The following is a 16,627-nucleotide window of genomic DNA, read 5'->3' as shown; positions in this document are numbered from 1 at the left end:
AGAATCTACAAGGAACTCAAATTAGCAAGAAAAAAAAAACCCATCAAAAATGGGCTAAGAATATAAATAGACAATTCTCAAAAGAAGATGCACAAATGGCCAAAAAACATATGAAAAAATGCTCAATATCACTAGTGATCAGGGAAGTGCAAATCAAAACCACAATGACATACCACCTTACTTCTGCAAGAATGGCCATAATCAAAAAATGAAAAAAAAAAAATAGATGTTGGTGGGGATGCAGTGAAAGGGGCACACTTTTACACTGCTAGTGGGAATGTAAACTAGTACAACCACTATGGAAAACACTATGGAAATTCCTTAAAGAACTGAAAGTAGAATTACCATTTGATCCAGCAATCCCACTACTGGGTATCTACCCAGAGGAAAGAAGTCATTATACAAAAAAGACACGTGCACATACATGTTTATAGCAGCACAATTCACAACTGCAAAAATATGGAACCAGCCCAAATGCCCATCGATTAATGAGTGGATAAAGGACACACACACACACACACACACACCACAGAATACTATTCAGCCACAAAAGGGAATGAAATAATGGCACTCATAGCAACCTGGATGGAATTGGAGACCATTATTCCAAGTGAAGTAACTCAGGAATGGAAAACCAAACATCATATGTTCTCACTCATAAGTGGGAGCTAAGCTATGAGGATGTAAAGACATAAGAATTATACAGTGGACTTTGGGGACTCAGGGAAAAAGGTGGGAGGGAGGTAAGGGATAAAAGAGTACAAATTGGGTACAGTGTAGACTGCTCGGGTGATGAGTGCACCCAAATCTCACAAATCACCACTAAATAATCTACTCGTGTAACCAAACGCCACCTGTTCCCTAAAGACCTATGGAAATAACAAAAGTAAAAAGTAAATTAAAAAAAAGAAAGAGATGTACATCTTTGTATGGGAAGCACCAGGTAAACATCTGCCTCTGTTTAATTCTGAGGGGAGTGATGTAGGGGTAAAAAGGGAGCAAGTAAGGAAGTGAAGAGGAAGATGTCTTAAGCTGGGCTAGGGAGGTAGTTGAATACATTTAAGAAGCAGAATAGGCCAGGCATGGTGGTGCATGCCTGTAATCTCAGCTACTCAGGATGCTGAGGCAGGAGGATTACTTGAGCCCAGGAGTTTGAGACCAGCCTGGGCAACATAGCAAGGTCCCATCCCCCACCCCACCCCCGCCACCCCCCACCCCCCCCGCCTAAAAGACACAGAATGAGCAAATGTCCGAATCAAAAATCAGATAATCATATTTGTAGACAGCTTTAGCTACCAGAAAAAACAGCCAGGAATGGCTGTCACTGAGTCGAGCAGTCAACAGACATGACTTACTACTCTTTCACCAGGCTCTAAAATGAGTACTAGTCTCCAAGGAATTTATATCTTACTGCAGGGAGATGACCCATGTGTGTCAGAATTTGTAGAATCATGTTCCATAAAGATAGGGTGATGTGGTTGAGAGTAACTATAGCCAAGGTGACTGTTTTAGTTTATGTTGTGAGGGAGGCCTCTTTAGTGTAGAGACCTGAATGAGAAGGATGCAGCAGAATGAATACTTGGAGGTAGGAGTTTCTTATTACCAGAACTGTAAATGTAAAGAGACAGCAATGTATCCAGTGTGGCTGAAGAGTTTTGAGTAAATAGAAAAGTGGAAGGAAATCAGACAGACAGGGGCTGGATCATGTAGAGTCTTGGAGGCCATGGTAAAGAGCTGCAAATTCATCTTAAAATGTATTTTTAAAGGATATTTTTTAAGTTATTGGGAGGTTTTAAGCAAAGTCATTGCATTTGACATATGTAGTAGAAAAGTTACTTTGACTTGTGTCGGGGTAAAAATGAACAGGGCCAGCTAGGAAGATTTGGCAGTGGTCTGCCACATGGTGGTGGCTCAGGTGGAGGTGATGGGAGCTAGTGAGAAGTGAACCTAGTTTTGAAAACTTTGAAGCTTGAACTTCCATGAATATTGATGGCTTAATTGTGGGATGAGAGATAAATTGAGGATGATACAAACTTTTGGGCTGAACAACTGGGTGGATGGTGACAATGGCTGAGACGAGTAAGACCTGATGGGGTGAGGGCTAGGTACTGCATAGGGACCCTGAAGAGTTCTATTCTGAAAGTGTTGAGGTTGACATGCCTAAATGTGTCAAATGCCAGACTACAAAATCCGTGAGTTCAAGAACAGCCATTTATCTGTGTCTCAAGCATCTAGCACCTGACAGAGCAGGTGCACAAATGATTGAAATGGATAGATACTATTTTTCCAAAATCATTAAATTAGAGCTAGGGCATTTATTTATTTATGCTAACTTATCCAAGATATAATTCTGATTTTTTTTTAAAATTTTACTTTAAGTTCCAGGATACAAGTGCAGCATGTGTAGGTTTGTTACATAGGTATACGTGTGCCATGGTGGTTTGCTGCACCTATCAACCCGTCATCTAGGTTTTAAGCCCCGCATGCATTAACTATTTGTCCTAATAGAGTTAGGGATTTAGAAGGGATCTCACCATGTCCTCAGTAGGAGGTCCTCTTCTCTCCATCCTTTATTTCCTGAGTATCTAGTTTTTCTAGTGTGCAAACTTCCATTCTCTGTGACTAGTTCTCCTTGTTTCTGAGACAATAAAATGAAGACTTTGTTGGTTAAATCACAAAATCTCCTCTTCAGATATCTATATCCTGTGTGTGGGATTCCGGATCCTGGGTTTTCCCGAAGAACCTGCCTGCAATATCCAGGTGCTCCAGGCACAGAGCAAATGAGATCTGTCATGCTCTTCTCTGTAAGATTTTTACTGGGGTCGGTAAAAATCAATTAGATTCCTTAGATCCCAGGAACTTTGACATGTATTTATTTATTTATTTTGAGATGGAGTCTCACTCTGTCGCCCATGCTGGAGTGCAGTGGCGCGATCTCAGCTCACTGCAACCTCCGTCTCCTGGGTTCAAGCAATTCTCCTACCTCAGTCTCTTGAGTAGCTGGGATTACAGGCGCCCGCCACCAGGTTCAGCTGATTTTTCCATTTTTAGTAGAGATGGGGGTTTCACCACATTGGCCAGGCTGGTCTTGAACTCCTGACCTCAGGTGATCTGCCCCCCTTGGCCTCCCAAAGTGCTGGGATTACAGGCGTGAGCTGCGGCGCCCGACCCCATTGACTTGTATTTCTACCATCTGACTTAGTTGGAAAAGCTCATCTTGCTCACATTCATAAGACAGCAGTGAAGATTCACAAATTTACATCAACTCTGTTACAGTGATACTGCTTAAAGAAGCTAAGAGGCTTTTCTGAAAAATCAAATGTAGCTGTGCAGACCTTACCATTTTGGGCTGGCCTAAGGATCTGCTTTACAAATTTGATTGTAATCATTACAAACAAGCTATCTCCCAAATATGGATTTGCTTGCGTCTTTAAGAAAAGCCGGGGGGATGGGGGAGGGATTGCACCGGGAGTTATACCTGATGTAAATGACGAGTTGATGGGTGCTGACGAGTTGATGGGTGCAGCACACCAACATGGCACAAGTATACATATGTAACAAACCTGCACGTTATGCACATGTACCCTAGAACTTAAAGTATAATAATAATAAAAAAAATGTGTAAAGAAAAAAAAAAAGAAAAGCCAAAGGTTTTGTCTTTCCTTTTGCGCCCAACAAAATCAGCAATATTGCCCATTCCAGTGTGCAGTGTTAGAATAAAACAGAGAACAGCCAGAGGCTCATTGTCACTAGCTGTATAATTCAGTGTACTAGTTTTTTAAATGCTGCAGTGATTCTTCCTGCCCTTTGGAAAGCGTGTACTCCTGTCTGCAGTTGCAGCTCTGCATTTTTGTGTGTGTTTGTTTGTTCTGCATGGACCACTTTGGCAGCTTGTGGGCAGTACAGCATAATGTGTATAAAGTTCTAAAATAAAACACTTGAAATTTTAAAGAGAATAATTAAAGGTATCAATTTTAAAACAAACTTGTGATATAAAAATATACCTTCATGCATTAAGTAACAAGATGATACATATTAAACACAGGTAGGTTAAAGGTTAAAGACATCAGTGTGAATGCTGTTTAGCTTGAGTTAGAACATTAAATTAGGGGTGGTCTTTGGGCAAGACAATATGGATATCCAATTAGGTGTCCACATCAGTTCTGTTTGTTTAATGGATACAAGGGTTTGAAAAAAATCTCAATTTCACAAATAATATAGTTTCACAATAAATTAAAGCTTCTTTAACTCACATTGAGGGCAAAAACACTTGAATCCACCAAGGGTTTTTGAGTTAAAAGTCCAGTTATAGAGAAGTATTCACACTAAGATAGATATGCCCTTTTATAAGTCAATAATAGAGAAATTAACCCAACTTAAAAATCAGTAAAGGATTTAAATAGACAAATCTAAATAAGATATATAATTAGCTAATGAATACACAAAAAGATACTCTCTATTAGTCATTAGAGAAATGTAAATAAAAATCACCATGAGATACCATTTCACACCCACCTGGATGGCTAAAATACAAACAATAACAAGTGTTAGCAAGGTTGCGAATGATTAAACCTTCATACGTTGCTGCTAAGAATGTAAAATGGCACCACTGCTATGAAGAGCAGTTAGGTAGTTCCTTAAAATATTAAATATAGAATTATCACGTGACCCAGCAACTCTATTATTAGATATATACAAGAGAATTTAAAATGTGTCTAACAATACTCTGTAAATAAATGTTCATAGCAGCATTATTCCTAATAGCTAAAACAGGTTGAAACAATCTAAATGTCCAAATGAATGGGTAAACAAAATCTGACATATCTATACAATGGAACATTACTTGGTGATAAAAGGGATGAACCTTGAAAACATCATGCTAAGTGAAGGAAGCACAAAAGGCCACGTGTTGGATTATTCCATTTATATGAAATGTTTAGAATAAATCTATAGAAATAAAATAGATTACTGGTTTCCAGGGGCTGGGAGAAAGGAATGACTACTGATGGGAATGGGCATTCTTTTGGGGGTGATGGAATGCTTGGAAATCAGATAGGGATGATGGTTGCCCAACCTCGTGAATATACTAAGAAACCACTGGATTGTACAGCATAAATGGGTTATTCTTTTCATATGTGAATTGTATCTCAGAGCCATTATTTTTTAAAAAATCTATAAGTCATCTTTGGCTAGGCCAAGATCTTTGATAGAGTTTTATATTTACAAAAAGATTATGAATCCATGATTTAATTTTGCCTTTAAGGAAAAAGGACTTTCTGAAAAAAATTTTGACTTGCAGCTTCATCCTGGTAAGGCACCCCCCCAGCATTGAAGTGATGTAGCTTTCTGTGCCTTCCTAGGAAAATGGTTTACAAGTGTGACTGGTTTTCCTTCAAAAGTTGTATTGTAAATGTGGGGTGTTTTCACAGAGTAATACATAAATGCCCCTCATAAAATACCTTGTGTGTGCCTTGTATATATCTTTATTTCCTAACAGTGTGCAAAAAGAGTATAAGAAGAAAAAAATCACTTGTTATTCATGTTTACCCTGTGCGTGACCTACCTACATCATTGTTTAATCTGTTAGTAATAACTGTTAAAACATTATTTGAAGTTACTGCAGCTGTTAGATGTGTTTGAACTTGCCTGGTCCACCCTTGTAGTCTATGTACTCTCTGTTACAAAAGTCATGCTGCCTTATGGAGAGTTAAGAACTCTCATTTGAGTGCTAGTTTGCAACAACTTAACAAGAATGACTTGCCACCTTTAGTGAATTTAAAAAAAAAAATTGTAGGCTGGGCGCAGTGGCTCATGCCTATAATCCCAGCACTTTGGGAGGCTGAGGCGGGCGGATCACCTGAGGTCAGGAGTTGGAGACCAGCCTGGCCAACATGGTGAAACCCCGTCTCTGCTAAAAATACAAAAATTAGCTACGCATGGTGGTGTGCACATGTAATCCCAGTTACTCGGGAAGCTGAGGCAGGAGAATCACTTGAACCTGGGAGACGGAGGTTGCAGTGAGCTGAGATGGTGCCACTGCACTCCAGCCTGGGTGACAGAATAAGACTCCATCTCAAAAAAAACAAAAACAAAAACATGTGGATAGGGAGTACTGGAAAGCAACGTGACTGCCTTGATTACCCATGAAATAACTTTCTACTTTGTTTTTTAGTAGCTGAATATCTTACTGACCCATAGTTGAGCAACTGTGTTTTACTATCTGTGGACACAAAAAGAGCAGTCATATAAGATCTGGTGGCTAGTCTATTTACTACCATAGTTTTGAAATAATGATTAGCACAAGTTATAATTTGAAATCTGCAACAAGGTAATGTGAAATGAAAATAGCTGATTTCTATTGTGACAAATTCACAGGTTCTGCTAATGGTGCTGTGGTTTGAATGTATTAGCTAAAGGAAGTATTAAATTTAAGTTGGAGGTTACTGAAAATAAAGACAAATGCTTTCTACATCAAGCTAAAAAACCCCATGAATATTACAGACCCCAAACTTAAGAACCTGTAATGTAATAGATTGCTTATTTTGGCCTGTAGCTCATGGGCCAAGGTGATCTCTGCTGTGGTAGCATGTTTTGTAAGGCTAGTTAATCAAACAAGTTATTCTATCCTAGGATCTAATTATAAGTTTTTAAAAGATCTGTGACTTTGGGCAAGATCTCTGACTCTATTACTTGACTTCAAAAAACAATTTCTTTTTAAGTAATCATAGACTCCTGGGAAGTTGCAAAAATAGAACAGAGTGTCCCATGTACTTTTCATCCATTTCTCCTAAGAGTCACATTGACATAACTCTGGTACAATGTCAAAACCAGGAAATTGGCATTGGTATTTTGTTTTTTATTTTTATATTGGAATATTGAGATGTCTTGATCTAAGGAAATTAATCACCTAAGCTGACTATCCGCTGTTAACCTCAAGTACATTTTGTTAGTTGCTTCTTACTCTGAAGGAATACTTGGGATTTGATAGCATGGGCCAATCTTCTATCACCTGAGAAGGAACAGGATCCCAAAGTTCGGAGTGTTGTAAGCTGAGGTACCTCAGTTCTCAGGAGCCATCCTATGTTCACTTGTCTTGGGCTTGCTCAATCTATTAGGCAGTATTTCGTCCTCACCAAGAGGCTTTCTTCTGTTCCCTGCAAGTAGTTTTGTGCTTCAGAGCTCCACAGGGCCTTGGGAAAACCTGCCTCACATCCCAAGATATCATATGGAAATGTACTGTTCTAAATGTCTAGCTTTTTTGATGTAAATTCTGGATCCTATGACAGCCTGAGCTGTCATGTCCTTGCTCATGTTCATGCTCATATTACTGAGCATGAATAGCCCAGTGAGACATTTTAACACCTAAGGGTGTGCTAGATAATATCTGGCAGCGTATCAAGCAATTTGGTCATATTTAGAGAATGCATAGACCTCAAGTGCCAGAATACTCTCTACTTCATGCAGTACCGTCACACAGTTGTTTTGTATTGCCACAGGTCTTGGTAAATACTTCATATTCCAACATTAAAATTCAATATAATAGAGTCTGTTACTAGATGTAATAAGAGGCAGATAACTATGTTAGTCATCTTTCTCCCTAGCACATGAAAATGACTCGGGGTCTATGGAATGAAGAACTACATATTAGCAGAAAGCCTAGCTTTGACATTTTTTGGCCTCTAGTATATTCCTACTCAACTTCTTAACGTATGTTCTGTGGCAGTTAGTTTGACCACATTTTCCAGATACTCACCCTCTAGAACCCAGTCTGTGGCCAAGACTATGTCACATCCTCTTAGTGTGGGATATGGCTTTTAACCCAGCTGGAGAAATTCAAGTGTGAGGCTTGAAAGGTGTCATATTGGTGGTACTGTAGTCACAGTGTTTGAAAATAGCTGTGTAATTGTGCTATGATTGTTAAATAGAGCACCTGAGCCCACCTAGGACTAGCCAACCAAATGATCCCTAGAAGATGCCATTAGCCTTTGTTTGGAAGAGTCTCTCCACTGAGTACTCCTCCCTCCTCTCCCACTGCTGTATTGGTGTCCAATTTGTGAACCAGCAGCTACCTTGCAAGTTGCCACATGTTGCTTTCAGGTGTTTGATACTATGCTTTGAACCAGGGCTTTCCATGTGTGTTTTTGTAACTCCTTTGACATAACTGGAGGCCAAACCCTTCTTGCTGTTACGTTTATTCTCTTTGATATTATCAGTTGTGTTGGCAGAGCGGAGACTACTGACACTGGCCCTTTGTCTCACTTTTGTGAAATCATAGAATACTGAGGCAAGGCTGTGATTGGAATGCCATGTCTGGAATATTCCTGGCGTCCTAGTATCAGGCTCACCATTTTCATGAAGAATGATGACTCTATTGGCTTTGTACCATAAATAAAATTTTATATCACTGTTCTTTCCATAAAGTTTGTTTTTATACATTTAACATGATAAAGGACATTATTCATAGAATAAATATCCTACCCAAACACTAGTTATTTTTCTCTTAATTTGTATAACTGATTTAAAGAAAATAAAAATTATTGCTATTTTTAGCACTCTTCCATCTTTAAGTGAAGTTTTATGTGAATGTAAGAATTCAGTAACAAGAGCGAGGCGTGGTGGCACATGCCTGTAGTTCTAGCTACTAGGAAAGCTAAGGCAGGAGAATTGCTTGAGGCCAGGAGTTCACAGCAGAAAACACTGTAACCTTTTAAAAAAAATTTCAAATAGATCTAGGTCTCAAGGTAGTGATGATCAAACTCATAATAGGCTGGGTAACCTAATTTGCCTACTGATGTTTTAAATGAATCTGATAAAAAAATAATGCTTTATAAATAGTGATCAAAAGCAAGGTTTCACTGGGCATTGTGGCTCATGCCTGTAATCCCAGCATTTTGGGAGGCCGAGGCAGGCAGATCACTTGAGTTCAGGAGTTCGAGACCAGCCTGGGCAACGTGGTGAAACCCCCACTTCTACTAAAAATACAAAACTTAGCTGGGCGTGATGGCACATGCCTGTAGTCTTAGCTATTCAGGAAAGTGAGGCAGGAGAATCGCTTGAATCTGGGAGGCAGAGGCTGCAGTGAGCTGAGATTGTGCCACTGCACTCCCACCTGGGCGACAGAGTGAGGCTCTATCTCTCAAAAAAAAAAAAAAAAAAAAAAAAAAAAAAAAAAAAAAGAAGCAAGGCTTAGCATACATTCAAGTAGAACATGTCTAGGCTATAGGTATCTCTAAAATCTTGGAAGAATATAAATCAAGAGTTAGAAAGAGGGCTCTACAGACCTGATTTGAAAAACTTGTTAGCAGATTTAGGCAAGTCCATGCATCTCTTGTTTTCTGACTCTTAATTCGTTTCCCAAAACTTGGTGGCAGAGAATTTTGGAAGCGCAGGAGCTATTACTTTAAATAAGAAAAATGTGTTCCCATTCCATTTCCAAATCCTAATCCTTTCCTCTAAATTCTACTAAAAAACAACAAAAACAAACATCTAAACACCTATAGCAATTCACAAGAGGTTTTTGTATAATAGCACATTCAACTGATTCCTAGTTACTTAACAATGAATTCATTGGCTGGGTATGTTTGTTTTCAGGGTTCAACAAATATGAGCTATCTTCTACATAGCAGCAAACACATAAGCAGTAGAATATTAGACATCACACATGCCAATAAAAAGGCAATACAAAAAGTGTCACTGGTAGAAGAGTTGCCTGAGTAAAGTTTGGTGAGAGGAGTAAGATGTGCAGGACCCAGGCATTATTTCCTGACAGACTTTTTGCCCTTTTCTTGCTCTGCCCTTCCTCATAAAGCTATATTCCCTTGGCCTCTACAAAGGTGATTTCTGGCTGGATTTGACCAATAGGAGACAAGGATCAGAGATCAGATTGGAGGGTGGGGAGAAGTCAGGATCTCTCTCCATCGCCCTCTTAGCCTTAGGTACAGCTTTGGCAGTGGTTCCATTCCTTCCTGAAACCCAATTTCTGCTATGTTTCCAGCCTCTTTCAACTCCCCCTGGGCTCTGAGAGTTGCTTCTTTCCTTTGACCTTCTAGGTTAAGAATTGTAGTCAGTTCCTGTTTTTCCTCATTTCTACGTTGCCTCATCCCTATGTTTGCTTCTTATTTACTCTATTATTTGTGAACAATTTATTGTGTTAAATTTCACCTGTTGCAAATCCTTGAAGTGGCTTCTGTTTTCCTGTTTGACTGATAGATACACTTGCTGCTTGGTGAGTGAAGATGAGAAAGTGTGAGTCTGTGAAGGAGAGAGTGAGATAGTAAATGCCTGCAGTTCAGCCACCTCAGAATGAAAGGAATTCATGAACAGTCTCTTGTTTTGATGACATTCAGGCACTGCGACTAGATGGTTGTAAACAATCATTGAAACCATAGCTAAAGCAACTGAAATGGACAACTGTTCACATTTCCTTTGCTTGCAGTAACATTGCTTCTGATAACAGGATTGCATTTGTGATTGCATTTTGGAGTATGTTGATTGTTTGTGATGGTTACATAGATGTGATTTCTGTTAAAAGTAAATCTTTAAATTTGGCATCAACAATCGGTGCCTCTTCTTTTTTTAATTAATGAAATCAAATTAAACAAAGCTTTTCTTCAAATGCTGTTCTGCATATTCAGGTGGTGCTGTGGGTTGAATTATGTCCCCCAGAAAAGTATGTTGAAATCCTAACTTCTGGCACCCATGAATTGAATATATTTGGAAATAGGGTCTTTGAAAATGTAATCAAGTTAAAATGAGACCTCACTGGATTAGGGTGAGTCCTAATCCAATGACTGTTCTTATGAGAGAAGGAAAATGCACACACAAAGGAGAATGCCAAGTGATAACAGAGAGAATAGAACGATGGGTCTACAAACCAAGTATCAGCAAGGATTGCTGCTAACATCAGAAGACGCAAAACACATGGAACAGATTCTCCCCTAGAACCTTCAGAGAGAGCATGATCCTGCTGACATCTTTATTTCAGACTTCTAGCCTCTAGAGCTGTGAGAGAATAAATTTCTGTTGAAAGCCACCCAGTTTGTGGTGCCTTTTTTTTTTTTTTTTCCAGCAGCCTTAGGAAACTAACAGTTTCACTTAATATGGGAAGCATAATGACCATAAATGCAGAATACGCATTCTTCTGCTTTGGTATCAGGTAATAACTGGCCTCATAAAATGGAGGAGATTGTGAAATACTGGTGTTAATTCTTTAAATTTTTGGTTGAATTCTCCAGCAAATCATTTGGTCCTGGAGATTTCTTCTTTATAAGCTTTTAAATTATAGATTTGATTTCTTCGTCACATGGCTACTCATATTATCTATTTTATCTTGATGGAGTTTTAGTAGCTTTTGAGAAATTGATCTGTTTCTTCTAAGTTGACAAATTCATGAACAAAAAGTTATTTGGAGTATTTGCTTGTCATCTTTTTGATGGCTGCAAGATTAATATTGATGTCTCCTATTTTATTCCTTATATTGGTGATGGTGGCTTTTCTCTATTTATCAGTCTTGTTAGAAGTTTATCAATTCTATTGACTTTTTTCAAAGAGCCAGATTTTTGTTGCACTTATTTTTTTCTCTATTGTTTTCTAGTTTTTAATTTCATTGATTTCTGCTGATATTTTATTCCTTCTGCTTGCTTTGGGTTTATCTTTTTCCAGTTTCTTGAGGTAACAAGTTAGATAGTTTTAAGACCTTTTCTCATGTCTAATATAAACCTATAGTGCTATAAATCTCTCTCTTAGCATTGCTTGAGCTGCATCACCTACAATTTAATATATTGCATTTTCATTTTCATTAACTTCTGTGTAGTGTATTTTTATTTGCCTTAACTTCATATTTTATCCATGGTTTATTTAGGAGTATGTTTATTTTCTGCATATTTAGAGACATCCATGTTTTCTTTAAGTTTCATTCCACTGTGGTTGGAGAGCAACACTCTGTATGACTTTCATTCTTTTAAATTTGTTTTATGGCCAAACATATGGTCTATCTTGGTGAATGCCCCTTGAGCATTTGCAGGAAAAATATTCTACTGGTGAGTGGTGCAGTGGTGTGTTTTATATATGTCAGTTAGATCCTATTGGTTGAGTTGCTCGCCTCTTCTATATCTTTGCCAATTTCTGTCTAGTAGTTTTATCAGTCACTGAGAGGGGAGTGTTATAGTCCCTAGCTATAGTTGGGAATTTGTCTGCTTTTCACTTCATCTCTATCAGTTATTGCTTTATGTATTTTTAGGCTCTGTTTGATACATACAATTTAAAATTGTTATGGCTTCTGGATGGACTGATCCTTTTATCATTATGTTCCCTTTGCAGCAGCAGATGTTGCTGGAGCAAATGGCCAGTCATGAAATCTACAAAGATTCCAACTTCATGCAGGTGCAACCTGATAGCAGCTCTATACCTAAGCCACAGAGTGCCTATCTCTCGCTCCTGGGGCATGCTTGATGCTGAGGCCTAGGAGGATCACAATAGCACAGGAGAGATGATTTGGTATGGGCTGAAATTTTAAACAATGAAAAGCAGCTGGTAGACAAATTCTTCCTCTTTCTTCCACAAGCACACTGCTCTGAGAAGTAGCTCTTTATACAGCCTCTGGGAAGACAGTTGCTCTTGATACCAAATAGGGCAATCTCATAGAACCAGTTGCTCAAATTTAGTAATATACCTTCCTCAGCTTTCCCTCCTCACCTTTCTTTCTGTGGGATGATACTTTCCTTAAACATTAGTGGCACATAAGCCTTTGCCTTTAAGTTTTTTGTTTGTTTTTAATGGGTCTCTATTAGCCTGAGTTTCCCAGAAAGAAGATAAATTAACTTTAGGATATCATCTTTCATTTTTTTCTTTCCCACCCATGTCCTCCCTACTCTTAAAGACTCTTCTTCAGCAACATTCTGTGTTGGAAGTGACCTCTTATCAGGCCTGTTCAGCTTAAATAGACAAGGTACTTTCCTCTTCTCCAAATATAGTGTGACGTGTAGAGGTTCAAATAGTGATTGAATTATGTTTGGAAACCAGAAACCCTGATGAACCCAGATCCTTAGGCATCCCCAGCATGATATCCCTTTAGGGGCCAATTGCCCCCTGCTGAGACCAGCTCAGTTGGGGAGACCCTAACCCAGCGGCGCTAGAGGAATTAAAGACACACACAGAAATATAGATGTGTGAAGTGAGAAATCAGGGGTCTCACAGCCTTCAGAGCTGAGAGCCCCAAACAGAGATTTACCCACGTATTTATTAACAGCAAACCAGTCATTAGCACGGTTTCTATAGATATTAACTAAAAGTATCCCTTATGGGAAACGAAGGGATGGGCCACATTAAATGAATAGGTTGGGCTAGTTAACTGCTACAGGAACACGCCTTTAAAGACATAGATCGCTCAGGCTTTTGTTTGTGGCTTAAGAATGCCTTTAAGCGGTTTTCCGCCCTGGGCGGGCGGGCCGTTGTTCCTTGCCCTCATTCCCGTAAACCCACAACCTTCCAGCGTGGGCGTTAGGGCCATTATGAACATGTTACAGTGCTGCAGAGATTTTGTTTATGGCCAGTTTTTGGGGCCAGTTTACAGCTGGATTTTGGGGGGCTTGCTCCCAACAGCCCCCATTATAATAGGGTACAGTTCCCGCAACATCCTGTAATACCACTGAATGCTGAAGACCTGGCAATCAGGAGTACAGTAATCTTTTTCCTTCCTGGCCCTTCTTTGGATAGGAAAAATTTCGTGAGAACACAATTCCATCAGATGTTATATGATTCAGAGTTGTAAAGACATACAGAATTTTGATGGCAGTTAAATGTGCTAAGTGGAGAGAAGTATATATGGGTTCCCTGCTCCAAAGTGACCCCTGCCTGAACTACTTGCTTCCTCAAGGTATCTAAAAAATACATACATGGCCGGGCGCGGTGGCTCAAGCCTGTAATCCCAGCACTTTGGGAGGCCGAGACAGGCGGATCACGAGGTCAGGAGATCGAGACCATCCTGGCTAACATGGTGAAACCCCGTCTCTACTAAAAATACGAAAAACTAGCCGGGCAAGGTGGTGGGCGCCTGTAGTCCCAGCTACTCGGGAGGCTGAGGCAGGAGAATGGCGTGAACCCGGGAGGCGGAGCTTGCAGTGAGCCGAGATCTGGCCACTGCACTTCAGCCTGGGAGACAGAGCAAGACTCCGTCTCAAAAAAAAAAAAAACCATACATACATAAACCAAATAAAAATTCGTAATTCAAAAGCTTGGCTGGATTATATAGACATTTGTTTTCTCTGGTACTTGCTTTGCTGTAGAAGCTGGGTAAAATGTGAGGATCTATAAGAGGAAGAGACCTGTGAACCCTGTATTATTTCAGCTTCCCAAAAGATCATCAAGAATTCCTGTTCTGGAGATATTTTGGCCTGAAGATGAAACTAGGCCTCATAAAATTTAGAAACTAGGCCTCATATAGAAAAAATTAACACCAGGTGGCTCTAGATAGGGTACCACCCTGCCTCGATAGGGTCCCACCCTGATAGGGTCCCACCCTGCCGATTCCGGGAAACAACCTCATGGGGTCCCACCCTGCCAATTCCGGGGGTCCCACCCTGCCTCGAAGTTCCCGGAATCAGCAACTCCAAGAAAAAAACCTCATAAGGTCCTGCTCTAACCAATTAGAGCAAGACACCTTGCTCAGGCCATAGCTAGACCCAATTACCACGCGCCTAAAGCTTTGTTTGAATTTCGCGCCTTAAGCTGTGTTTGAACTTGTGTTTGCCTATATAAACAACCTGTAACAAGCACTCGGGGTCCCAGGGCCAACTTAGAGCTTGGGACCCTAGCGCGCTAGTAATAAATAACTCTCTGCTGTGAATCTCGTGTCGGTGATCCTTCGCGGCGACCCCTGCCCAGGAGGGAATCGACAGTTCGGTTCCAACATTTGGTGCGTTGGCCGGGAAGTGGGGTCGTCCGAGGACCCCCGACCCATCCGGCGGAGACCTATCTGGCCCGGGCCACGGACTGCTGACTGAACGGACCCACCAGGTACTTTCGTTTTGTTCTGTCTGTCTTGCCAGCTAACTCTGAACTCTGGGGAGTACTCCTTCTGAATTAAGTGGGGAAGGGGGACAGACGTGTCCCGCACCTTCCCACTTGCGCCCTGGGGGATGCCCTGGCGGTAGTCTGGGAGAAAGCTGACGACTCAGTCAGCCTCTTCAAATCTGTAGGCAGGCCGCCCCTGCCGTCTGAATATTTTGTGATCTTGTGGTGCCACTCTCTGGCCGTGCGGCTTCTCCTTACTTGTCTGGTCTTTGTTTTTGTTTCTCTTGTTTTGTCCTTGTTATACGTGGACGAAATGGGACAGACGTTGACGACTCCTTTGTCTCTAACCCTGACTCACTTCCCTGACGTCCGGGCTCGAGCCCACCACCTCTCTGTAGAAGTCCGTAAGGGACGATGGAAAACATTCTGCTCGTCCGAATGGCCAACCCTCCATGGGGAATGGCCCCGGGACGGAACATTTAACCTCTCAATTATCTTGCAGGTTAAAGCAAAAGTGATGGATCCTGGGCCACTCGGACACCCGGACCAGGTGGCCTACATAATTATTTGGGAGGATCTGGTCTGAAATCCTCCCTCTTGGGTGAAACCCTTCCTCCATCCCCCTTCCCCATCCCAATCTACCCTCCTTGCCTTAGAAGCCCCAAAGAATCGGAATCCGGACCCGCCTAAGCCAGTCCTCCCAGATGAACCCCAGAGGGATCTCCTCCTTCTTGATCCCCTGCCTCCTCCACCTCAGAACCCCCTTCTGGGACCTCCACCTTATGCTTCACCCTTGCCCCCTGTCTTGTCCCCAGCTCTTTCCTCTACCGCCTCGGCCCCTACCCTTTCTCCAACTTCTCCCTCGGCCCCTTCCTCCACCCCGTCTCCTTCTCCAGCCCCGCCCAAGCTCACCCCTCGGACGCCGCCGCCGACACCTCCTCGTCTCCGCTTGCAGCGGACTGAGGACCCAGAGGGCCCTTCTACTTGGCAATCCTCCCTTTTTCCCCTCCGTACTGTCAATCGCACGGTCCAGTACTGGCCCTTCTCTGCCTCTGACCTCTACAACTGGAAAACCCATAACCCTTCCTTTTCCCAAGACCCCCAGGCCCTAACCTCGTTAATAGAATCCATTCTCCTCACTCACCAGCCCACTTGGGATGATTGCCAGCAACTTTTGCAGGTCCTCCTAACCACTGAAGAAAGGCAGCGAGTCCTCCTGGAGGCCCGGAAAAATGTGCCAGGACCAGGAGGCCTCCCAACCCAACTTCCCAATGAAATAGACGAGGGATTTCCCCTCACCCGCCCAGACTGGGACTATGAAACGGCACCAGGTAGGGAGAGTCTCCGAATCTATCGCCAGGCTCTGTTGGCGGGTCTCAAAGGGGCAGGAAAGCGCCCCACAAATTTGGCCAAGGTAAGGACCATAACTCAGGAAAGGGATGAAAGCCCGGCAGCCTTCATGGAAAGGCTTCTGGAAGGATTCCGAATGTATACCCCATTCGATCCAGAGGCCCTAGAACATAAGGCTACCGTAGCTATGGCATTCATAGACCAAGCTGCATTAGATATAAAAGGAAAACTCCAAAGGCTAGATGGAATCCAAACCTATGGATTACAG

General features: G+C 41.4%; 1 long non-coding RNA gene across 1 annotated transcript; it reads left to right on the top strand.

The window, feature by feature from the left end:
• Window positions 1–14,520: 14,520 nt before the first annotated feature.
• LOC144338555 (uncharacterized) lies at window positions 14,521–16,428 on the top strand. Its single transcript, XR_013412749.1, has 2 exons — window positions 14,521–15,012; window positions 16,190–16,428. It is a non-coding gene; the product is annotated as an uncharacterized LOC144338555 (long non-coding RNA).
• Window positions 16,429–16,627: the final 199 nt, after the last annotated feature.

The sequence above is a fragment of the Macaca mulatta genome, chromosome X (genome assembly GCF_049350105.2).
Source record: "Macaca mulatta isolate MMU2019108-1 chromosome X, T2T-MMU8v2.0, whole genome shotgun sequence".
NCBI classification, from domain to species: domain Eukaryota; kingdom Metazoa; phylum Chordata; class Mammalia; order Primates; family Cercopithecidae; genus Macaca; species Macaca mulatta.
Note: the sequence above shows the minus strand (reverse complement) of the source record. Positions and strands in the feature narration are given on the sequence as shown.